This window comes from Acanthochromis polyacanthus, chromosome 1 (genome assembly GCF_021347895.1).
Source record: "Acanthochromis polyacanthus isolate Apoly-LR-REF ecotype Palm Island chromosome 1, KAUST_Apoly_ChrSc, whole genome shotgun sequence".
In the NCBI taxonomy this organism is placed as follows: Eukaryota; Metazoa; Chordata; class Actinopteri; family Pomacentridae; genus Acanthochromis; species Acanthochromis polyacanthus.
The window spans coordinates 50,455,641-50,480,709 of NC_067113.1; the positions used below are offsets into that span (position 1 = coordinate 50,455,641).

At 41.3% G+C, this 25,069-nt stretch overlaps 1 protein-coding gene and 1 non-coding gene across 2 annotated transcripts in view; both read right to left on the reverse strand.

Annotated features, from left to right (window-relative positions):
* wnt5b (wingless-type MMTV integration site family, member 5b) overlaps positions 1-25,069 on the reverse strand; it is a 107,680-nt gene that overhangs the window by 50,494 nt on the left and 32,117 nt on the right. The window lies entirely within an intron of this gene.
* Positions 21,690-21,762, reverse strand: trnak-cuu (transfer RNA lysine (anticodon CUU)). The gene has a single exon. It is a non-coding gene; the product is annotated as a tRNA-Lys (tRNA).

Genomic DNA, 25,069 nt, shown 5'->3' on the forward strand with positions numbered 1-25,069 from the left:
TATACAAGCTCAAAATACCCTGTTATTGTCTGACAACCAAGCAAAACCCAGACATATTCCATTTGTACTGGTGTTCAAAGAAATTGCATCTAACCGTTTTCACGATGGAATGGTACATAAATGACCAACATTACAAATACAAACTAAAAAAACAGCGTATTTATTGTTACAGTAGTTAAGGCAGAGCTGAAGATATTCTAAAATAAGCATGTGTATCCTTATGCAACAGTTTTAGTGAATGCAGCATTCATGGCTGAAATGTTAGCAGAAGTTGCTTCAGTTTATCACTTTGAATAGAAAACAAATAGAAAAACTAAGTAGGCATCAAACAAGAAAGGATTGCAGCGTGCTTGTATAGCTTAAAGTAGCAGCTGATGCAACATTACCTTATCACCTATCAATCTGAAGTGATGCAATCTGTGAGAAATATTGCTATGTACTTACATGAATGGGACAATAGTTGTAACTTTTAGGAGTGATGTGCATTCCTTAAACAGTGTGTTTACATTAAAAACACACACAGTACACTGCTCAAATAATGAATCACTAATGAAAATTGAGTTGTTTCACTGCTGCTTTTTCAGCATTTAAATCAGGGAAACCTTCATCCATTTGGTATTCTGGGTGTTTAACTGTTTATTAATTTATGACATGCTGTTATCAGGTCATTTACTGCTATAGGCCCAGTGCTCATTAGACAACATTTTCATTTGCTAGCATTTTAGCTTTTATCCACAGACCGTAAACTGTATCAGTATTATTCTCACACTTCTTCTTCTATGTTTATGTTTGTAGTATGAGCCATGCTAGTCACATTGTTATTGTTTTTACTTTTTGCACATCTACCATTAACCATTCTACATTGTTTTGCTCGCAAAAATGTTTCCTCCGACAGAGTGGATGAGAAAACAACACACTAAATCTTTAATTTGAAACTATAAGACCCTGCTTCATTCACAATCAAACCATGGACGTTGTTATTGAATCTTTTATAAAAACCCCGGCAATTACAATAGAGACTGAGAATTATGCAGCATGTGCTGCTGACTTCTGCTCCCTGTTCCTGCTTCATTCGACAAAACCCAGCAGAGAAACGACAGCAGAGAGAGGATGGACAGGGAGAGAGGAAGAGAGAGAGAGGAGAATGACACGAGGCTTCTTTTTAGCTTTCTTTGTCTCCATGTGAAACCACGTGAAGCTCTGACAGAAATGTGACAGATGCCTGCAATGTCAAAAACCAACAGGCTCGCACACATTCTAATTTGTCAGGTGAGACAGTGTTTTGGTAGCGTAGGAGGTGTGCTGCGCTTGTGTGTGCTTGTCTTCCTGTGCACATGCGATTGAAGGTGTGTGTGCATAATGCATGTGCGTAGACACTCGGCGTGTGTCTGAGCCTCTCTGCTGGCTTCCTGTCAGTTGAGCTTGTCATTCAAGCATCAATAAAGAGAAACTTTTTCTCTCTCTTTATTTTGTTTAAAATTTTGTCATGCTCTTCTCAAACAGGGGGGGAATGGGCAGAAAGGGAGACAGAAAACTGCAGGAACAGTCGAATGGGGTTTAACACATGTTTGACAGGAAAAACTGCACTGAAACAGATTTCATCATGTTAACAACAAACTTTTCAGGGCTTTTTCTTAGGTAGATGCTAGGAGTCTTTCAGGCTAATTCAGGCTTGCCACGTCTGTTTCCTCAAGGGTCTGGAAGGGCATATGTGTCGTACATTTCATCTTTCACCCACAAAGGTCTGCACAGAGTGTTCGCACTGCAAGCACAACAACTGCACACAACTATTAAAAGAAATTATGCTTGAATCAATTGTTTATAATGAGAGACTACAAGTGGACTCTTGGTCATCGACACCTTTATAAGTCATCATTAAAAGAGTTGCAATTGAAGTAGCAGCTGCAGGGTTTAGAGGTGTTTGATTTGTACGTGCCCTACCAAAGTGTACAGCTCTAAATTCTCCAGAAGTCCTGTGCTATGTCTGCTCAGTATGCTTGGGATACATCAGGAAAAATTACATTGACATGGTGCAACAGGCCAATCTGCAAGTAGCTGCTATATCCTGTGTAAAGTGCAAAGTCACAGACAGCCTGTCAGAAACATCCACCAGAGTTTCATTTGTCTTTATGCTCCACGTGAGGAGCAACGCAATGCATATCAACTGTAAAATAAATAGAACTGCATCTGCAGTCGTTGCCTATTTTGAAAGCTTGCATCAGTCTATGCACTTTGAGGTTAAAAGTGGGATTCCTGACTAAACTTTTGGGTTGGACTACCTGTTTTTGAATTATGTCAACATATACAACCTCATCAAACCTTAAGATTGGGCCAGTTATGCCTGCAGTCATGCACAAGGGTCTGCTAAGGTCCTCGGTAGCAAAGTTTGCATCTACCAAAGTCTGCAGGATTCTGTGTGAACCCCTCTACAATCTTAGTTTGGACAAAAGCAGACATGTGAGAGCATGTGTTTTTTACTGGGGTTTGCTGGAACTATTTCTAGGCTGTCTAGGCAGCGTCTTTTTTCCTTTCTACCCACAACAAAGACAAGCTAGCTTTCCCTTTGCTTTTAGTCTTTTAGCTAAGCTAAGCTAACCGCTGTAGCTGTATGTTTAATGTGTGCAGATATGGAAGTGACATCAGTCTACTCATCTTGTTCTTGGCATGAGAGCAAGCAGGCGTGTTTAAGAACGTTAGGGTGTTTTTTTTTTAAATAACTTGTGCACTACTGGGAAAACACTGTAAACTGTGGTCACATTCTTAGGGGTGGCTTTCTCTGCAACAAATCATGACTGGACTGCAGGTTTCTTAGGAGGCATTGCATAGCACTTAATGCTTTGTGGAAACTAGATCAGTCTTATCTGAAGCACAATGCAGCAGAGCAAAAGTAAGCACATAATCAGAGGATCAATACATCAAGCTTTGTTCTCAGAAAGACAGAAAAGAAAGTCTATCACAGATACAGAATTAGCTCAGTAAAGAATGCAAGACCCCAATTAGGAGAAGTATTGTCAAACAGTAGTGTCTCTAAACTATTTTTTAGACATTCCTGACCAGCATTGTCCCAGTGGATGACCAGAAAACAAGTTAAATTTACTGATGAATCCACATTTATTTTGATGGCAGCAAAAGTAGAGTGCATGTAAAAAGACAAACAGAAGTGGAGTGATGATGCAAAATACCAAACCGGCAGTGGAACACAGTTGTGGGAACATTCAGATATTGGAGGTATCAAGCTACTCTGGACGTCGACTTCAGCCCTCAGAGACATTCTTCAGAGACATGCTGCACCCTCTGGTTTGCATCTTTCTGGAGAATGATTCATCCTACAGCAGGATAATGACCCCAAACATACGTCAATGCTTTGACTTGAAGACCAAAGAAGATGGACCTTCCTCCACAGTAACCGACCTTGTAGATCATTTATTGGACACTTGAAGACTAAGAAAGCCAATACTCCCACTACTACCATCACAACAGGCTCACATTGTAAGATCAAGCGGGAATCAGGTTTTGAACAAATGTGTGGAGTTCATATCAATTTGAGTATATTCTATCATCGAGGAAAAATGGGGCATATTAAATAATAAGATATACTAATAAAATCTAAAATAAAAGGAAGCCTGAAGTGATCCAAGCACCAAGAAAATTCATAAAAATTAGCCTGAGCTGGTTTGAACTGTATTTGATTGAACTGAGAGTATGGGTCGCTTCCTGTTCAATCCAATTAACCCAGGAAGTGGACATTCAAACCATAAGAAAATCTCAAACAGTTATTTAATATTCACTATATAAAGCATTATTGAGACAGAGTAGCACTCTTATCTCTCAGTAAATGAATTACAGTTTCAATTTGCATTTTGAGTGAATTTAACTGAAAGTGCCTGAGACCCGGAGCATCCACCAGAGCTGTGGTGCGCCTGCTGATAACCAGCCTGTCAGTTCTGGATTTGGCAAAAGCTTTATTCACACCTGCATTAAAAAAAAAAATGAAGGCCTGGTTTGTGATTGGCTTCGATGTGTGTAGATCTGAGACACAATTCTGGCATGAGGAGATACAGACTGATATAAAACAGAGATTCATGTTGGAAAACATGCATCAGTCCTGTTTTATTGCAGGATTGTTCAGGCTTTGTGTACGGAAACAAAGAATGGCTTCAAGATCCAGAAACTTTGGATGCAATTGTGAATCTGAATGCAGCTATGACATGGGCTGTTGGAATTCAAATCACATTTAACCTTGAAATATTTTAATTTAACTGACATGCCCCCCATTTTCAATTTCTAGGCAATCCTTAGAATTTTTTAATTTCACTTTTTTAGTGTTTCAAAAACTTGGACACAAAGTCAAAAGCCAGATATCAAAAAAAGGTCATATTCCAGGTGCTTTACATAATGTTTTAGAATTTTTCAGAAACAACATTTGTAATAAATGTCCAGATCAAAAAGTTCAAGTCAAAACTGAAAACATATAAACACTAAAAGTTCAGACTACAGAAGATAGTCACCAGATCAAACCTTGATGACATACTAAACTGACGTGTTAACCTTGAAAAAGAAAATACATACATGAAAAGAATAAAAACATTTAAAAGGCTTTTGGAAACTCAGAATTCAGAGTTAAATTTCAATCATTCTGACCATTCTTTGCCTCCATACATAATGGAAGACGACATGCGTTTTCACGACGGAGCAACACTAAACTCATCACGTCGTCTTCAGGGCTGGACTCAGATGTGTGGCAGCAGGTGAATTTTCTCCACCGTGGAGTGGCGCAGATCTCAGCCCTCCACTGCTGCTTCGACAGATGTGATCGGACTGGAAAAAACTGCAGCGGCGGGTTTGTTTGCTGCTCGAACACAGCATGGCTCAGTGAGTCGTGTTCGCAAAGTCAGACGTGATTGTTTTATTTGTATTTCTCTGTCTCTGATTTAACAAAGGGGAGAAGCATGAACTCGGTCGCCGCTGAAACCAGCCATCGCATTTTCATAATCAGCTTCTTTGTGTCCATAAACAAAATAAACTTTAGATGCCAGGAAAAGGAACGAGGAGGATAAGGAAATTAGACGGTGACATATATGATTACAGCCTTTACTGTGTGCAAGAACAAAGAGGGAGATAATTAGTGTGTTTGTGCGAGAAAGAGATTTTTAAAAGACACAAATAGAGAAATAGAATGAGAAAGAGACATGGGAGGTGGAGAGAGAGAAGATAAAGAGAGAAACTGAGTGTGGAATACAAAGAGGGGTTGTGAGTGTGTGTGTGTGTGTGTGTACACCAGGTGTGTATCTGCCGTCCCCAAGGTCCTTCTAGCTGTCTTCTCCTATTGATTAGTTCATATTGATCTGGTCTGGCACGTACACTCTGACACACACATACACACACACACAGCATGGTTCACTTGATTTAGCCAGGCTCTGACACAGGGGACATGAGGGTACATTGTTAACACACATGCAAGCATGCACACACATTCACACGCACAAACACAACCCTTCTATCATCTGGCCTCTTAAAAGGACAACCATCTTCTCTGTGTCACACACACACACACACACACACACACACACACACACACACACACACACACACACACACACACACACACACACACACACACACACACACACACACACGTGCACGCTTGTCAAACAGCAAACACTCACTCTGCCTGTTTGCTTGTGTGCATTGGTTGTCTGGCAAACAGGCAGCAGAAACAATGAGCATGTAGGAGACAGACTGTCAGTGAAAAACTCAAGGTCTTGTACAATAAACCCTGTGTTTCTGTTTGTCTGGAAATTTTTTGATTCCGCTTTAAATGCCGTATGTAACACTACACGTTTTAGATGTTACTGGATTAAGCCATGGCTAATCTTTACTTTTTAGCTGCTGTGATTTATATTTTCATATTGGTGATTTACAGTGATCTTGTCACAATAATTATGTTTACTTACACAGCAGTATCTAGTAGAAGAGGTTAATCCCAGCTTTGATCCTATTTGGGATGTGGAGTTTGCATGAAACATTGAGAAAATCTGATTATTCATATCCTAGTATACAAAATATATACTAGCATTCTAGCTACTGAATAATGCCAGAAAACTTGCAGTTTTATTTGGTATTCCTGTAAATGTTAGTCTAATCTTAAAGGCCTCATATTGTGGCCCTTGTCAGCATTTCAATAAATGAAAGTCTCAAATGTATGCAGAATGTGTTTTATTTTTTCAGCTCAAAATGCTGAAAATATGTTTCATCTCAACAAGCTGTAAAACGCCTGGTCTAAGTGTTGTTCTAAACAGGCAGTTTGGAGCTAAGCTGCTGCTGCACACGCCCCCTTCAGGAAGAAGACTCTCTCTGTGTCTGTGACTGACAGCATGAAGCATTCACAGGTGTAAATGAGTGAGTGAGACCAGGGCTTTTGAATCACTTCTAACTTTCTCTGTGACTGACTATCTTACAATGAAATATCAGTGTACAGTGAACCCTTGTTTATCACGGGGGTTACGTTCCAAAAAGAACCCGCGATAGGTGAAATCCGTGAAGTAGTCAGCTTTATTTTTTACAGTTATTATACAATACTGCACTTGGGGGAGCGCTGCAGCTGCAGCCAGATGGACGCCGCGGCGGTACTCTTGCCTCAGAGAGCGGGCCGGCTGAATCAATCGGAGCAGTCGGGGGTGGGGAAGGCTCGCGCCTGTGCTCTTCTCCTGGGGAGCGCGGCTGCGGTGGCCAGAGACGGCTGGGGACCACGTCCACTGTCCGGTTGACGGCGGGGGAAAAGAAGGCTGCTCTGTCGGCTCCGTCTTTCAGGGTGTCTCACTACATGAAGACCAAGGAGAGAAATGATCCAGCGCTCCACAGCAGGCAGTGCTGGCCTGTATGGCAGAGGAGACCAGGCACGGAGACTGTTCATGTTGGTCAGTCCCTTAGCCAATCAGGATGCAGAACACAATGCACTGTTTAAAAAAAGCATAAAAAAACTGCCCTAAAAAAATCCGTGAAACAGCGAAGCCGTGAAAGGTGAACCGCGTTATAGCGAGGGTTCACTGTATTCACATATGTGGGAATATGTAAGTACAGTGAGGAGGAAAGAAGCAAACCAAGAGAAACACTAGTTGAGTTAAGGCAATTTCAAAACTGCTTCTGAATCATTGTTGATTGGTTTCAAATTAGTCTTCTCTGAATGTCCTTCAGCATTACAGTTTCCACAGGTTCTGAATTGTGCTACATTAGCCGCACAATACACTAACACGAAGGATTTTCCTCTTGTTGTGGCTGACATTGCTTTCAAAAATAAAAATAATTTATTGGCTCTTCAGTTCCTCAGATATTGTTAGTGCATGAAGATTTCTATGTTCACTCTTGCAGCCAACAGCAGAACATTTGGTACATTTTGCTCATGGCTGAGACATTTTAGAGACAGCAGAAGCAGCTCTAGAAAGTAAATAAACATGGTGGGACAGTAATAGGTGTTTGAATTGTCACAGCTTTTATGTTACACATCCAAATTTTTAAGACATAAAATAGACATTAAAATGGATTTTCACTGGTCTTTTGAATTAATCTGAATGTGGCTGGTGAAAATTAGGCTTGTTGCAGGCTGAACACTTTTAAATGCCAAAATTGTGTTATACATTTATCCTATCCAACTTATTGTCATCAGAGGATGACAGTGACAGGAAATTGAACATGTCCTCCATTTTGTTCAGGGCTCACGCTGTGCTGCTACCACACAGGACTATGTAGCAGTGGATGAAGATACCCAGCTGTGGCTGTTGTTTTAGGGTCAACGTGATGGATTTCAGTGACCCCAAGTGGAAAGAAAATTTCTGCATGATAGGAGCATCATTTTACCGGCTGTGTGACACAGTTGAACCGTTCACGAGGCCAGAGGAAACATGGGTACGAACCCCAGGCCTGTTCACGATGAGATCAGCTGTAATAGTGCACAAATTGGACAGCTGTGGGGAATAGTGCTTGGTTTCTAATCAGTTTGCTGTTGACAGGAGCACAATCAAAGCAACTGTATGCATGATGGATAACGGTCTGAGCCATTCCATAAAAATCCCAACCAGAGGAAGCCAGTGTCTGTAACGCCACTTAGCTGAAGCTGAGGCTCCAGGGTTCTTTTGGAGTTTTAGTATAATCAGGTTTCTGAAATCAGGATTTGATGTTTACATGTGCAAACATGTAGATGGGATATGGATCATAACTAGGATACCCAAGTCCACTGAAGCACACTCAAGCTCTTTCTTTCAAGAAGCTTGCCTTATAACATGTCACTATTGTTGTGGAAGGCTGCATTTTAACCCAAACCAGGATATTTACCCAAACTTAACCAGGTAGTTTTGGTACCTAAACTCAACCAAATAGCTGTGAAAGCAAAACTTAAGTTACAAAATGAAATGCAAATTTAATAAAAAAACCAAAGGTCAAACATGGAGCATAAATCTTTTGGATGAAGGTCCTGAGACTTCCGCCACCATCGCCCCTCCAGCCTCCTTATGATGCTTATTTAAAGCGAAAAAACTCGTATACATCTACCAGTGCTGAATATTGGCACAGGAAATGGTACAACAAACCCACACCCACTTACAATCAAATTCTGCTGTTCTTTTTAGCTGTATGTTGATTTATCACAACTTTTAACTCATCATTTTAGGCCCTGTTTACATGGCAACGTTTCACTCAGAAACACAAAAGGATTTCCTTTGCCTTGTTGAGTTTACATGACAACGGAGTGGGAAAAACAATCTGTCTTAACATTGGAAGGACTGAAAATGCTGTAGCACGCATGCCAGGCTGGTAATTGGTGATGTAACTTTGTAGAGGTCCACCCCATGTGACCACTACCCGTTCCTCCACAGACCAGAAGAAATAGAGCCATCGATGTACAGGTGGGCTGATTATCTGGGGTATGTATTGAACCGCTGAATGCAGTAATGGTGCAACAAATGCACACTTTGTTGAAAGAGTTTCACTAAGTTCAGTACAGTCAGCAGCACGAGCCCAACACGGTAGTCTGCCATTGTCCCTGTTGTCGTTCGTCACTGAAAACTGCAGCTACTCATTCACACGATGGCGGCAGCTGTTGCGTTTGAGAAAAATTCCACTCCAGAGGTCGTACTCAAAAGTTTCCTTTTTCGGTCGGTTTCTGTGTAAACAGGAGGCTGAAACCCAACAAAACCTTTACGTTTCATCCTAAATCCACTGTCGTGTAAACGGGGCCTTACTGTCCTACAGTTTCCCTTTTTCAGTTGATTCTTTCTGTTCTTGTCATTGTCATTTTCTGCTAAAGTCCAGCTATGTTATCTGGTAATCAGCAGACATACTGAATCAATGATTTGCAGATGACTACAGCATTGGAAAAATACTAAAACAAATAACATTCCCATTTCTCAAGTGGCTAGAAACAGGACTCTAAATTAATACTAATACTGCTGAGCTGATATGCCAGCTTATTGCCAACATGTCAGCCGTAACTTACATCAGTGTCCCATTTATGTGCGCGGCCCTCACATAGGCACAAAATGAGCTATTGCAACTTTAATGTCATTATTCTGCATTTTTTGAGAAATTTTTGCTGCATGATATTCTGATGCTGCTCTTTCGGAATGTTTTGGGTCACAAAACAGTTTCATCACAAGATAAACAAGCAGTCGTCGTCAAATAGAGTCAACTGCCGCAGCAGTAGCCTAAAGGCAGCAGCTGAAAGTAGCAGGTTTGTGACTGGAGGGTCAACTGTGCCAGTCCTTAGGCTTGCTGGGAAAAGTGCAGGTGAGGTGAATGAGTAATGGCCTCCCCTTTTTCAAATAAAAAGAGAGGAAGAAAAAAAAAGCGTACAGTCAAGTGAAGGTGCCCTTGAGCAAAACATCTCACCTCCAACTGCTCCTGAGCTGCTTAGTGGCAGCTGCAGAGGAGTGTGTTTGTTCAGGGCAGATCCCAGAGTGACTGTGTGAAGGTGAAGCCGGCTGACAAAGCGTACGCAGCCTATACTTGTTTTGTCTGCGTTTACAATGATAGGAGAGGAAATAATGTGGAAAAAGGTGAAAAGACGATAAAAGCAATCACACACTGCTCGTCAACAGCTCTCTAACGAGGGGGTTTGCTTGTTGTGACCAGAATGACGCAAGATCGGACCGGATGTCGGCCGCCCTGACACATATCAGTATGTATGCACGCCACACACAGATGCACTCTCATATCTTTTTTATTTGTCCTTCATCCAGCCTCTCTGCTAGACTTTCCTTTTTTTCCTCTTTGTCTCTGAATCAGAAGAAACGTCGCTGTCTGTCTCTGCCTTTAGTCTTTTGTGTGCACGCAGACACGCACACATGAATACAGTACGTGCACAGATACAAAAACACCTGCACCCACAGAGACACACACACACACACACACACACACACACACACACACACACACACACACACACACACACACACACACACACACAGACTGGCTTCTGCTGCTGTGATGGCTCCGAGCTGTCAAAACATCCTTGCTTTCCTTCCCTCTCTCACCAAAGCAGCTTGACTGAGCTTGTCTATGCAGGTTCACAGAGACTGCTGTCTATCCACCCTCATTCTTTCTTTTCACTCTCTTCTCTACATTTCCGTTTCTTAGCGTCTTGATTTTGCCTTCCTGCTGTTCTGTATGCCATTGTTCTACTGTGTCATTTATATGTGTGAATGAAATGTAATACAGAGCTGCTCATAATAGTCTATGCTGGCTCTTCACCTGCCAAGGTCTTCATGCAGATTTCATACTGAAAGAGTCATTTTCTGTCCAAACTGAAATGCTTCAATAATATAAAAGCAGAAAAATGTCACCTCTCTTCACTTGCAATACAAAAATCGAGCTAACACGCTGAAAAGACAAAACCCAATCGTTCTGTTGAGTCTCAGACTATGCTTGCTCTAAGCTGGCTTAAGGGTAAAGTCTGTGATTCTAATCCAACACAGTTTTTATGAAATTCATTCTGTATCTCTTTACGGTTAAAAGACAGGTCTTGCTCAGGAAAAGGAAAGCAAACAGAGTGGCTTGGACTGATCCCCAAACCCCATACCAGCAGGAAAGGGAGAGGAAAGGAAAGAGGTCCAGTGAGAGGAAAAGTTACAATAAACCTGACAGGTGCTATCTAAATATGCAAACCTTTAAGCTCCTGGTATATTGCAAAATGGACACACATGTGGCTAGCAGGGCCAGCAGTGGATGTGCACAAAGTTGTGTTTATGCTACACTGTGTGTCTGTCTATGCAGACTATGTTCTCCTGTGTGTGTTCATCCTATATGGCGGTGATGGTTATGTTTGGTTTTATTTCAGCAGGTCTCTCACACAAAATTAGTGTGGGATTCCTGAGACAATCCATCTTTGTACAACTAAAGTTACAGAGGAGTTACATATCTCATCTGGCCTGGGAACACCTTGAGATCCCTAGGAGGACTCAGAAAATATTTCTGGAAAGAGAGAGGTCTAGAATGGCCTTGTGCATAGTATTCTTATCGACCTAAAATCATACTTGGATAAAATTTGTGTAATGTCCATCCATTTTCTTCTTCTTCTTATCCGGAGTTAGCCTAGCCGTGCTAGACCCAGCTCTTAAGACACAAGGGTCTAGGAACGCTCGAAAAGGAGGGAGGCGGGCTAAAAGATTGTCTTTCAAATCACTCTGCAGCAATTGGGTAGGTATACAACCAATCAGCGCAACAAATAGGCTGACGTAGTTCCTAGAGCGCCGCATTGTGGCTAAGTCCCATTAGCTTCCCAACCAGCGGAGCCAACTGGTATATTAAGGATTTGCCATATCCCGTCGGCATAAGTCCAAATACGTCTTTCTTCTCAATGAAACACTTCAGTGCCGTCCTTTGTTTATCTTTCAAGTTGAATTTTAGCTTCAAATCTTTAAGGGCTGTGGCCAAAGCCGAGTCGAAAGATAAATGTTTATTGTGCGCCGGTTGTTTCTGTCAGAATCGTCGCGCCTCTGTCGTCACTTAGTTACGCCCGCCTTCTGACTCTACACTTCATGGTGATTCGTCCGGCCAGTTTTAGGAGCATCCAACCTCGAGCCTTATGGAGGGTAACTGGACCCACCCTGGCAGAGAATTAAATTCGTTGCCGTGGGTTGTCTAGCGCGGCTAGGCTAATCCGGAGTCGCATTGTAGTGGCAACAGGTTAACACCACATCAGTATTTTCAGGTTGTATTTGCAAACCTGTCCATCACTGAAATGATGAAACTATCCTGAAAATTTGTTGTTTTTTTCTGGCATACTATATTATTTGAAGCACAGTACAATTGCAGCATATAAATGCTACCAGTTTACATTAATCCTACACTGACTCCATTGAGGGCCTGGGATCTTTCTGCATGGAGTTTGCATGTTCTCCCTGTGCATGTGTGGGTTTTCTCTGGGTACTCTGGCTTCCTCCCACAGTCCAAAAATATGCTGACGTTAATTGATCACTCTAAATTTGTGAATGTGAGTGTGACTGTTTGTCTGTATATGTAGCCCTGTGACAGACTGGCGACCTGTCCAGGGTGTCCCCTGCCTGCGCTCAAGTCAGCTGGGATAGGCTCCAGCACCCCCCGCGACCCTAATGAGGATAAAGCGGTGTATAGAGGATTGATGGATGGATGACTCCATTGATCAAACACTGTTTCATGCAAGAAAAAAATTAAACTGACAACATTATTGTGATTAAATGAAAACACCCGTGTTGAGTCATCGGACATAATGACATTCAGAATGAACTCCCACTGAGGTGGTTTGTTTCTGCTCACCTCCAGACTCTGTCTGAGCAAGTCCTGTCTTGGAGAAGCCTTTTCTAGGGTTTGAAAAACTCCAACATATTGTGACTCAAAGACATAATCTGAGCAGAAAAGATGTGTTTACAAATACAGCCACCTTGTTGTGGGTATTATAGACATCTGTGGTACCATCGCAACCTATGTGTCAGAGCTACGCTATTTTTATGCCTATTGTGCTTATTAAAAATGAATGTGGTGCCGATCCAGGTCATAACACACCCATGACCTGCAGCTAGCAGAGAGCATGCTGGTGATTTTACCCCACAAGGAAACAGAACAACGGTTCAAGAGCACAAAATAGGTCATTTTTCTTCTAAAACATGGCTTCCTGGTAAAATATTTTTCTGTCCTCTTTCCTGGTCCGATCTGCTTCTCTTTCTTTTCTCGCTCTCTCCTACTTTCACACACACACACACACACACACACACACACACATAGAGGCGAGAGCTGTGTGTTTGGCCTGCAGGGTGTGCACAGCAGGGAGGAATCAACCGTATGGCAGACATGAGGACGGAGCCAAATCTGGCTTGTACACATGGTGTGTGGCCGTGTTGCCCTGTGTGTGCTGAGTGTGTGTGTGTGTTTAGCTGAAGGCAGCCTGCACTTAAATATATATCAGGGGCAGTGGTTGCCTAAAGGTGAAAGCTGTGTGGTTTTCACTGGAAGGCTGCCGAGCGAATGAATGAAAACCACTCTCCACTCCCTCGCCAAGCTACTGTCACCGCGTCCTTGAGCAAGGCACTTAAGCTGCTGCTGTTGCATAAGAACATCAATGTGAACGGAGGAGGAATAATAAATGTGAAGCTGAGGAATGCCAAGCAGGACGACACATTCTCTTCTGTTTACTATATGTATGTTTGTTTTACTGCCATCAGTGTTTCGCTGAATGCGTTTTGTTCAAAAACACACTGAGATGTTGGAACATGAGACACGGTGCAAGAAGCAGAAGGTGCTCAGACAACAAACAAGCGAATAGTTTATCCAGATTATCTAAACGACTTCATTCAGATTAAACTGACTGCACTGGAAATGCTAATAATCACTATTAATAGGAAAGTTATGAGTAGTTTTGTGAACCATAAACACATATTTTATGACATTTCTTTATCTTCCCTGTAAGTGTCAATCCTCTGAACCCCAAACAGTTTTTGGGCAGTTTGCTCTAGTCACATTTTTCCTCAATGTGGGCTCATTTATACCGTCTACAGTCCTGTATCTCTATGTAAACAGCACAACCATGGCGAAATGTAATGAGGACTCAGAATTGTGTCTTATGTAGTATGATCCAGTTATAATGCCATAAATCATGAGACAAAAAGAAAAATAAACTTTGAATTTCTTTGAACAAATATTTTTTTCTAAAAAGGAAAAAACTGAAATCAACATGTACAACCCTTTTTTCAAGTACTCATGGAAATTATTAATACTGGAAGAAAAATAGTGATTCGTCATACTATAGATATTTTATTTATGGAACTTTTCATTTGTTTCCAACCTGTCTCCTATTTCCTCTGTATAAACACTGTCAGCAGTTCAGTCGAAAAGTCCCTCAATTTTTGTCACAGGACTCTTGGTCACAGCTGAGTCATTAATGGTTTCCTAGTTGCACTGAAAAGCATGGAATTTCTTGTCTTTTATAGAATCTTTTTAGAGCAAATTCTTTATTTTTGACAAGTATTTAAATGAGGCACGTGGAATAGGGTGACGTATCTTGATTGTAAGCTTAGATTTGATTACGTTTCAATAGAGAATGGCACATCACTGATAAGCTCTAGCAGAGATAGAAAGCTGGAAATCCTCCAATATCAAATGATTCCGTCTGAACAGTTTGTGGCTGCGATAAATGGTGTAATTGTGGTGATTTTTTAAATACAACATGCCTCTCTGGGGGTGTGACAGTTATGTATGCCAATACAGGAAGATATGAACTATAATAAGTCATGTAACGTGAGAAAAGCTTGTGACTATTCTTATATAAGAACAAATTTCATTGCTGCTGTGAATTACATCACAAAAATGAAGAACACTTTGAATTAGCATTAGTCTGTACAAATATATGTGAAGCTGCCCATGTCATCTACACTGTCTGTGTTGTCCACCTTCATGTATTGTGAGTGTGTAAAGTGTCAAAACATCCCTCGTGAAGCATGGGAAAAGCGAGTGTTTGTGCATGCGTGTCCATGTCCGTGTCAATATATGCTGCCTGGAGGAAAATATGCATGTAATTTAATTGTATGTGCGTGTGTGTGTGTGTGTGTGTGTGTGTGTGTGTGTGTGTGTGTGTGTGTGTGTGTCTGTGTCTGTGTCGTACACAGTGTTTGCTGCCAGCATGCAAACACAGTGCCTGTGTGTGAGAACGTCTTGGCTCGTGGTGGTTTTTTCAGTGCATGAAAATCATTTATTCATGTTTCACTCGCTCTGTGTGTGTGTGTGTGTTGCATAGAGAGGCATTTGTGTCTTGTATGCATGCTCTAATAGATACTCTTTGCTTACATGTGTAGCTAAAGGTTAAGGCTATCATGACTGTGTTTCTGAATACTGAATGGTCTGTTTATGTGCTTATAGCTCATCTCTTTTTCACCATTAGTCCTTTTGTCTTTGCCACATCTCCTCTCTCACTTTCCTAAATAGCCACCAAAATCTTGCGTATATATGTGTGTGTGTGGCGTGGCTTTAAAAAATGCATATATTCTATAAGAGGGAGGAGGAAACAGAGCGTGGTGAAAGAAAAATACAGCCTCTGTGTGTTGTGTCAGTTGACTTGACATCTGATCTTGCTGAGTATGGTAAAGAGGAAAGTGCTGAAAGTACTCTGTGTGGGGGGATCCTGTGTGTGTCTGCGTACCAGTGTATATGAGTGTGTGTGCGTTTTGTGGCCTGTATGTGTCCTCGTTTCTGTGTGGGTGGTGAGAGTAGGGAGTGAGGGAATAGGGTGTGTGTGTGAGTGCATTTAGTTTAAGTGTCAGCATGCCTCCGTGGATGTGTGTGGCAAGAAAAGAGGGGGAGTCGCTCTGTGAAAGGGAGGCTGAAGGATGGATGGCAGGGAGGGTGATGAGGGAGGAAGAAAGGCGAGGTAGAGCAAAGGAGAAGGGGGGAGAAAGTTTTGAAGAGAGAGTGATGGGGAAAGAAAAGGATGTTATAACAGAAAGAGACACTTCGAAGCCAGTGCCTGTTATTCTTATTCCAGTTTATGTTTCAGAGCTCTCCACTATGGTCTAAATGTTATATGAGCTCTGTATGTTATGAATGAATGTTACATCAAAACTCTTTCTTTGCTTCTGTCTCTGTCAGAAAAAACTCTCTCTTCAGAGCCTTCCTGACAAATAGACTAGTTTGATCAGCCTCACATATGCACACACACTTTACATGCGACTGGGAGCTTCACTACAAGCAGCCAAAGTCATTGTACCTCTTTCTTCATTCTCTATGTCCTTGTGTGTATTCTATGTTTTATGTTTTCCTTGTTGTATGGTTACATCAACAGGGAAGTGTCTTGCTGAAGGAAACCTATCAATATTTCATTGCTAAACCTCTGAAAATGCCAGCAAAAAAAAAAAAAAAATCAAGTGGAGAAGAATTCTGGCTCGAACAACTGAGTTGTAACAACTGGATACAGATCTGGTGCCCGAAAGCAAAGTTGGTGAAACAGAGACACAGCAAAACTGACTTTACTTTGTCAAAAGGCAAGTTTTTGGTCATCTAAAGGAGATGAGATCAGGATACAAATGCAGGAGGTTAAGACACACAGGAGTCAGGGTGAACAGTGGGTCAATGAAATCCGGCACCTGCAGGCAGGACAGCACCAAAGTACAAACACAAAGGAAACACTGCAGCGGGCAGTATGGCTCTTCTCCTCTCCAAGAAACCATTCTTTACTTAAAATGCCAGGATCCAGTTCTTGCTTTGGTTCTTGGGACATCCTAAAAAGTCCCTGCTCCCAGGATAAATGCAGACAGCTGGTGAACTATGAGTGTGCAGTTTGGAGAGCGAAACTTTACCGGCAGGTCAAATATAAAAAAGCTGCATTCTATCAGATTGTAAGCAAGACTCTTAAGGATTGGGATGAATACTTCTAGTAAAGAAAATGACATTAAAACCACATTTTGAAGCTGACTGCATGTCTGGTCTAATAAATGAGCAAGAAATAACAGTGGGCAAGCAACAGACAGAAAGAAAAAAAACAAACAGTAACTTTTAAAGATTTTTACAACAATAAAATTAAAATTCTCTTTCTCCCCCAGTAAGTCTGTAGCTGCACAACAGAAAATTACCAACACAAACATGATGCATCTAAAGGAAAGCTGTTGCTTTCAGTCCATTATTTGTGTGACTTGTCTCATCTTAACAGTAGAGCTGTAGTCTCCTTACCCTCACCCTGACTGGTTGAGGCAGATGGCTTCCCTCCCTGAGCCTGGTTCTGCTGGAAGTCCTGTTTTTCCTTGCTGGTAAAGAGGAGCTTTTTTCTTTCCCACGGTCAAATGCTTGCTTAAACAGAATCCAAGGGAAACTTTGGATTTGTCGGTATTCTCTATATACATTTTGTAAAGTATTTTTCTGACTTTATGGAGTGATTTGAGATGACGTAGGTTGTGAAGGGATGATATATACATCAAACTGAAGAGAACTGAATAGTCAGCCGAAGAAAATCTTGATTGAAATTGCACCTGCACTTCAACCAAAAAAATCACAAGGAAACAATAAATCTGCATGGCATTTCTAGATGAACCAAGCTACTGGTGTTATTAGTCTAAATTCAAGTAGTTTTTTCCTCCATTGCTAAAACGATAGATCAAGCATTTTTGTCCTTATATCATTGCATCGTCATATCATTCTGCAGCACAGAGTAGTTGGGCTGCACCTCATTATCATTCTGCTAAAAGTCAAAAAACACCCTGGTCTATCTGTATTTCCTTAAACCAATCACTAGTTGTTTTGGTGGAACATTTGCACACAGGGAGATGAGCCCTGTCGTTAAAATGGTAAATTTACAGCAACAAAAAACCTATCCTGGCCTCATGTCACAATCCAAGTCCATGGCAGAGCTTTAAATTTTCAGTATGGTAGGTTGCTGCCTGAAGGTTGTTTCAAGCAGAAGCAGAGAAGAAATGTGTAGTCAATGGCAGGTTTGTAGCACTTAAAATTTACATGTGGTGAGTCAGACTATTCTACGTACTTAAACCATTCAAATGTTAGGGTAATCACCAGTCATTTCATGCAAAACTGGACCAAATGTACAAATGCATTTCTGGAGGACCAGGTGACATTACTGCATTAAAACCTACAAAATCTGGTTGTGGACAGTTTGAAGTAAATTTGTTTTTTAGAAGGAGCACTGTGCTAATTCTGGGTGAGACTGGAGCCCCTTAAATAACCGACAATGTACACTAGGGTTGTGTTGTACGAATTCCTTCCTCATTCACTCTTTTCTTCCCTCCTTCTCCTGAAGAAAGGCATGAATAAAAGAGAACAGTGAGGTCTGATGTGTTCGAGAGATGAAAGTATGTTAATACATCCGCTGAACATCCCGTCGTCTGTGTTACTATGGTGCTGACACAGGACTTCAATTAAGGCGAAGACTCAATGGCCGCACACACAAACGGCCACTGTGCAGACAGGCTTATTGATTTTTGCGGTAACACTGTCCTGTCACCACATACAGTGCTACTCTACCTCTGTGACCCCTTTCCTCCCCCACCTTCCCTCCTTCTCATACATTTGTATATGTGACACTTTTCACCTCCCCCTCACCTCTTCCATCCTACATTGCTATCTTGTCCCTCCTCTAATCCTGTTGCTTCTTTTTTTTCTTCCTCCTTTCAGCTCCAGCTTCACTCCTCACCCTCTTTCCTCCCCTTCTTGCCTCCATCCCTCCTTCCTCTGTCCTCCTGGTCAGGATTGGAGACATGGAAGTAGAGATAGCAGCAACTGTTTTGAAATTACTGCACACTCGCACATGCAGAAACCCACATATAACGCAAACGGTGACACGCACAGATAAAAACAGGACAAATAGGAGACTGTCTCACCAATCCCCCAGAGAGCGAGGCAGAGGAAGAAACAGAGATTTCCTGCTGTGTTGAGAAGCTCTGGCGATACTGCTGCACAGCGATGCCAGCACGTGAACACAAACGAACAAGAGGGAAAGAAAATGAGGAAAACACAGATATGAAGAGGAACAAAGAGAAAAAGAAAGACTTGGAAAAACATCCACATGCTCCAGTTCATTCCAGAGATTATGCATCGTGACATCCTAAAAACAACCAGATATGCGCCTGAAATTGGTGATTACATGTTTTCCAACCAGTTCCTACTGTGGTTTAACTATAAATTCTATTATCTGTACTGTGTTTTTGAATGAATTTGGAATAAAACGGTGGGTAAGTTATGAGCTTACTCATACATGTGTGTGTTTTCATCACTTCAGAGGACATTACAAATCAAATCAAGTCTTAACTTCAACTCTCAGAACTCCAAGCAGTTTTCTTTCTTTTTTTTTTGCTCTAGTCACATTTTTACTCTTTGAGCTCATTTGTGACTGCAATAGACTCTTATACCTCCATGAGAATTGTGCCTAGAAACAAAGACATGTCTTCTGCAAAGTTATAATGTCATGAATTATAAAAAAAGAAGAAACCGAAAGTTCGATTTCTGTTATTATATATTTTGCAAAAACTGAAGAAAGATGTTGCATGTTGGAATCAACATGCGCAGCATATTTTAAGTGCCCACACGTGTTTCTATTACTGGAAATAAAATGGTGAATCTGCACACTATAGATATTTTACTATTTACATTTGTAATTGGTTTCCATTCCTTCCAGCCTTCTATCTGCTCTGTGAAAACACAGCCTGCAGTTCAACCTAGTTCAGCCAAAATCCCAGAATTTTTGTCACATGACTGTTGGCTGCGCCAGAGTTACTAATAATTTCACACCATCACGATGGAGTGCAGAATTTTTCAGCTTTTACGGAATCTGGTTATTGCTAACTGACTAATTTTGGCAATTTTTTAAACAAAACACATTTGATGAAATATTATGATTTTAAGTATACCAAAAGAACTGTATATCACACAAGATTAGCTCCTGGACTATCAAAAAGTTGAAAATCTTCCCGTTTTTACAATTTTTGGCTAATAAGTGGTGTAATTTTGATGATTTCTAAAAAAGATAACATGGCTTTTAAACCAACTGCCAGGTTTTGAGGTTCAGAGAGTTAAAACAGAATAGTTTGTTTGTTTGTTGAGTTCATTTTTGTCCCCAACAGGAAAACAGATCCTCACATGTCAGTGTCCCTGCAACATGAGCAATACACATAATTAATACTGCAAGTACACACACACACACACACACACACACACACACACACACACACACACACACACACACACACACACACACACACACACACACACACACACACACACTTGTGTCTCTCCACGTTATTCATATTTAAAGAGTTGCTCTTTTAAGTGAACGCAGCATGGCACAGACACACACAGACATGCAGAGAAAGGCAGACTGTCTGTCTCTGCAGGCAGGTATTCACTCAGAAAGATTAACCTCATTCTCACCACTGCTTAATTTCAAGGAGCCAGTTTTTCAGTTTTATACAGTGACTCAGTCCCATATTGGTTTCCTCATTTTAAAAAAAGCGTGAAAATGACGTAATGCAACATCAGCCCTCTTCTGCTTTTAAACAGTGCAGTTAAAATTTTAAAAAACTTAAAAACTGGGTGTAAAATAGCATTCATGACTGACTTTAGCGCTGACAGAATCTTCTCATTTCCACATGTGAAAATGAAGAGAAGAAGGAAAAATCAGATATAACAGATCTGGTGAAAGAGTGGTTTCACACATCTGGATCTGTGGAGTAAAAGTGAAGGTGAAGGAAGGAGGGAATAAATTAGACGAGTGTTTTGCAGCTCTTTATGTCTCCAGGATCTCCCCCTCCCCCTCCTCCTCTTTGCCCTCCCACCTCCTCTTTCCGTCCTTTTCCCTTTCCAGCCAGAGGAAAACTCCTCCATTCCCTGCATTCCTCTCACATTCCAGGTCTAGGTTTACCTTCTCCACCTCTCTGTCTGCATCAACATCACCTCCTCCTTCGCTCTCGCCCATGGCTGGCTGGCTGGCTGTCTGCTTCCACCTCTTTTCCCTCCATCCCTTCTTCTTCTCCTCCTGTTCTCTCATGGGGTCTCTCTCTTTCTATCCATATAACCTCCCTCCCTCTCCCATCTCCCTCTCTTCTCCCTCCCTCTCTCTTTCCCAGGATGCTCCAGTAGGCCGGTGGAGGCCTTAACCCTCCACCCCCAGCAGGGGCCCTCCAGCTCAGCCTGGCTCGCTGGCAGGCTCCCTGGCACACCTCCAGCACTCACACACTCTCCTCCAGCACTCACACATGCAGCTTTTTCTTTTTTATCCGCTTGCTTTCTTGTTTTATCAGGCTCTCCTGCTTTCAGTCTTTCTTCTCTTTCGGCCAAGTCTAAATTTAGTGATATATGTCGATCCTCTCAGTAATTTAGTGCATCTTTAATTTATATATTGGCCAAACCAATACTAATATTACTGAAATCATATTGGCTTTATGACAAAAAATACATATAGCACAGCATTCTGTCGCAATATTCTTCAATTATTAGAATATACACAATACAAGAATGATAAAGTCGTGAGTTCGATCTTTTCTGTGCCGTCATCACATGCAAACAGCAGTCAGCCACATTCAGATTTCCATGTGAGAGTTTCTGGGATTTTTTTCATGCATCAGATGTTTGAACAACATGGCAGCCAGGTGGATGAAGAACACTTGTGATTTTGATCAGACACAATGACCTTCACAACTCTATGATTCCATCCCAACTCAATATGCAATTCAAAACCACGCCCAACGTGGGGCTCGAACCCACGACCCTGAGATTAAGAGTCTCATGCTCTACCGACTGAGCTAGCCGGGCTATGCCTTATGCGACGTCATATGAGTTTTTTTTTTTTTTAACATTTCCTGTTTTTAAAGTGGCACCCATTACAGTACAGAGCAGCAGATAGACAAGATTTAGCTTCATTCTCTATTTTTAAGAATGAAGAGACAGAAGAGGGAAAACCAATGGTCAGAAACATTGAAAATCAAGAAAAGCTGTAGCCTTGGTGGAGACCACAGTACTCCATCAAGCCTGCTCTGCCGTTGTATGATTTCCGGCAGATAAGTCCCGATAAGTCCACAGCAGTGGATCTGTAGTACGATCACAATCATGTGATCGCAGCATGCAGCTGATGTAGTGTTCACTTGTTGTCATAGTTACAGCGACGCCATGCCGCTATCTCACAATGATACAGAAATCCTTAACAAAGCCACGGATCCAGACTATAAGCCACATCACTGCCAAAATCTAATCTCTTGGTTCTTTTGTCATTTCTGACCTTTCCTAAAAATTTCATCTAAATCTGTTAGTCCGTTTTTGAGTAATGTTGCTAACAGACAGACAAACGCATGTCAATCGCCACATAGCTCCACCGCGTTCCTTGATGGAATAATAAATATACCCTCCAGAAAAACATGGGCAAAAATCCTTGATTCCGCGGGCTAAAATCCTTGATTCCACGGGCTAAACTCCTTGATTCTGTGGGCTAAAATCCTTGAATATGCGAATAAATATACGGAGTTTTTATGCCATTTTATGCGGGGAAATTGCGAAAAAATGCAAAGTATGCGAATAGTTGTGAAATATGCAAAAAGATGTGAAATATGTTAGAACTGGGAAAAAAAGGTGATTCTTCTCCTACATCTTGTTACTAGGCTTGAATGCTTGAGTCCTTTGTGTTCAGCAAACCTTGTGCTGCAACACGGTTGATTTTCTTCGGTGCTCCAGAACGATGTTGCACGGGGTGCAAAAAAGTTTCCCCCCACTTAAAACTGGGTACTGTTTTGCCCGGTCTCTGGCTGAAATATTCGTAGGTAAATGTGATCTTTGAGCATTCGCCATTCTTGTTTTCGTCTCTGAGCGCCGTGCTCAGCATCAGCTCGTGCTTCCAGTGTGTGTGTGTGAATGCGCGAACTGATGACGTCAGGCCGGGCGTCACATAAAAACTCACATAAGTCAGTTTTCTTAAGAGTTTATTCCTATTCTAGCAGTGCATTGAACTGCACGTATAGGAAACAGGACTGATATATTTCACTTTATCCTTATTGTATAAAATTGTCAAAAAAATCCCATGAAGCACAGATGAGAGAGAAAGAGAGAGAGAGAGAGAGAGAGGCCCTCAGTAATTTGGTATTTCCTTTTTCGACAGAGGAGGAAGGGCCAATGCCCTCGCTTTCAGTATGAAGTAGACACACACACACACACACACACACACACACACACACACACACACACACACACACACACACACACACACACACACAGCTTCTCTTTTAATGACCCTTACATCCGGCCTTAGGCACTGGGGCCTCAGAGAGAAAACAGAGGAAATAGATAGATAGATAGATAGATAGATAGATAGATAGATAGATAGATAGATAGATAGATAGATAGATAGATAGATAGATAGATAGATAGATAGAAGTTCAGGTATGTACTGAAGGTCAAAGGTGAGTGTTCACAACCCACACACACACACACACACACACACACAGTTGTGGGGGTTCAGCTGAAGGTTAGACCTTCAGGCTCCGCAGCTCAAAAAGAGAAACACACAGAGACAGAATTCATAAGCAGCTGATTCAGCATGAAGCTGACTTGTGTGATTACTGCAGACACAGTGGGGGAGAAAAAAAAAACAAGAGAAAATTTTTCAGGAACAGAGATAATTTCTCAAATGAACGGGCAAAAAAAATCTAATTTCAAGGCAACTAGGTATTTCGAAGGGAAAGGGATTTTTGCTATGGTAGATTAAAAGAGTCTGGTTGTGTCACCAGATAATTTGTGATTCGTTTGAAATTCAAAAACAACAACAGCAAAAAATAATTGTGATTTGATTCAAAACCAAAAATAGAGACACAGTTTCAGGTGTCTGAATAAAAAAAATTATAAACCAATCAAACAGTTTGTTGTTTTTGTTGTTGCACTTGCTGAGTAAGAGAATACCTCAAACAAGACATATGATTTTTCTATTCATATTTCATCTTACATTTAAAAAACTAAAACCCACATGACTTCACTTTTGTATTTCCGAACAAAATGAAAAAAGTTTGAGGATTTGTTTTTATCTGACGCTTCACATTCTTTTCCTGTTTTTGGCTTTAAAACAAAAGCAGAAGTAATAGTTTTGTTGTGGATTTTTTTAATTGCAAATTGTGTTTTATCCGATATCCAGAGCAAGAAAGACAGAAAGTACTGAGTGAGTGATAATGGCTCTTTTACAAGCCAAGCAACAGCTGAAGATGCTGCTTTGTCTCCAGACTGTCTCTGGTACAAACACACACACTGACTCTGACCTTGCTGATAGCAGCTGTTGACGTCACTCTGAATTACAAATTCTCCTCTTATGTGCACTCACACACACAGGATAAACACAATTACACACACAACATAAAGAAGACTTGTTCAATCCTACCAAAAACCTCAAACCGCCCTCTCACATCACTGACAGTATGAAAGTCCATCCATGAGACAAACATACCAACAGCTTTGCAGAATCAGAATTACTAATCACAAGATGAAATTCTGAGCCTGGTACACTTCCGTTCCAAAACATTTCTTCTCTTTGGCCCTGGAATTAGCCTCGATCCGTGTGCTCATGTGAATGGTATCAAAAAACAGACCGTCTTACATCAATTTGAGAGTACTGCATTTCAGGAGGTGTAGACAGATACTTGGCTGGTTTCTGCAGCTTCAAAAGTGTTTTTTCATAACATCTTCAGGGTAATGCTGCTGAGATGTGCCCTAAAGGTCCCTTCACCCACCCTGAGATGGAGTCCCGTGCTCTACCGACAGAGCTAGTTGAGCTACTGTTGTCCTGCTTTTACGGAATAAAAATAGATCCACATATCTACCACTTTACCATAGTATAGGGTGACCATATTCTGTTTCTCTGAAAAGAGGACACACTTCCAGCTCGCGTGCGAAAAATTTTCAGTCCAAAATAAGAAATAATCATCTCTCTTAAGTCTGACACTTACACCTTAGTTAGGAAAAGTGAGGTAGACTACCATTCTTCAAAATAACCTTCCAATTATCAATTATGTAAAAATAGAAATAATGCCTCAAAATATTAAACAAAAAGAAAAAAGAGAGGTAGCCTATTTTTCAATGTTCAGTTAGG